The sequence below is a fragment of the Frankliniella occidentalis genome, unplaced genomic scaffold (genome assembly GCF_000697945.3).
Source record: "Frankliniella occidentalis isolate FOCC.00 unplaced genomic scaffold, Focc_3.1 Scaffold9, whole genome shotgun sequence".
Taxonomy (NCBI): Eukaryota; Metazoa; Arthropoda; class Insecta; order Thysanoptera; family Thripidae; genus Frankliniella; species Frankliniella occidentalis.
Window position 1 is genome coordinate 857,554 of NW_026267139.1, and position 1,423 is coordinate 858,976.

At 61.9% G+C, this 1,423-nt stretch overlaps 1 protein-coding gene across 2 annotated transcripts in view; it reads right to left on the bottom strand.

The window, feature by feature from the left end:
• The window catches only part of LOC113204068 (protein neuralized), a 43,185-nt gene that overhangs the window by 4,617 nt on the left and 37,145 nt on the right, over nucleotides 1–1,423 (bottom strand). The gene's annotated exons all lie outside the window — the stretch shown is intronic.

Sequence of the window (1,423 nt, forward strand, 5' to 3'; positions counted from 1 at the left end):
TGTCATAGCAACACACTGGGGGGATGGGAGGGGGGGTAGAAGAGAGCTGCTGCTGGGGCCCGAGGGGCGCAAGGGCAAGAGGCCTAGCCGGGGCATGAGAGAAGGCCGGGGGAAGGAGCCAGGCGCTAACCGTACTTCAGCAATAAGGGCTCCTGGACGGACACGAGCCCGTCATGCTCGGAGAGGGTGTCCGCGCCGCGTGATCCGGCGGCGGCCCCTTCGTGTCCTCCAGGACGCCGACGATGATGACGGCATGCTATGCTCCATGCAAGAGCACAGGCAAAGAGCCGCGCACGCGCGCCTATGGGCTATGGGCCGGCCGGGTGGTGGGTTCAGCAGCCCAAGCAGCCGTCGTCGCGCCTTCCCGTACTTCCGCCGGAAGTCTCCCCGCACCCCTCCCCGTTGAGCACGCCCGCCCGCACGTGTGGACACGGTGTGTGTGTGCGCGCGCGCGCGCGCGCGCGTGTATGTGTGTGTGTGTGTGTGTGTGTGTGTGTGTGTGTGTGTGTGTGTGTGTGTGAGCACAAGACACGCACGTGCGCTCATTCACGACTCAACAACAACGCGGTCCTGAACCTGGCTCCCGCGCCGTGGCCGCCGCGGGAGCCCGTGACACGCGAGGTGTGCTGTGCGCCGCCGAGGAGCCCGAAGGCCGGCGCCACCGTCCCGTCGAGCGCTCCATCCTCCTCGATCCTCCTCCTCCTCGCCTCCACCAAAGATCGAGCCAAAAGACTATATCTGGACCACTTTCCTCCCCCCCCCCCCTCTGCTGCGGGCAGCGCAGCGGGCAGCGCAGCGGGCAGAGTCGTCGTCTCTCTCGGGAGATCCTTTTTCTCCTCATTTGAAATGCAGGGCTGCATCTCCACGTCAGACAGGGAGGACGCCCACCACCGCCCCCGCAGCCCGAGCCGAACCCGCAGGGAGCTGAGGTGAGCCGAGGCAGCCCGGGCAGCCCCTCCAGGTAAAGGTAAGGAGATAAAGGCCCACATGATGCATTCACTTCACATTCGGAGACGGCGGTGGTGGTGCCCCAAGAGGTCAGCCCGACTCTGGCCGCCGACGTCCGCGCCGTCTAGGGTTGGAAGCCCAGGAAAGTTTCCGGAAAATTTCTTGAAAATTTCTGGAAAAGACCATGACCCTTCTCTCATGAAAAGACGGAAAATTTCCGGGAAAAAAATCCCCCGACTTTTAAAAAGTTTTCCGTTATTTTTCGTATATTTTCGGAAAGTTTTCGGTAATTTTCCGGAAAATTTGGGAAATTTGAACTCTAGCGCCGTCGCCGTCCAGTACACACAGTACATAGTGCATGTCAGCAGCGGACCGACGGGACCCTAGCCCTAGACCCTCCCCCAGGTCACCGCCTTGTCAGCGCAGCAGAAATAATCACCTAGCGAGCAGAACGACCAACAGCTCCCCCCCCCCC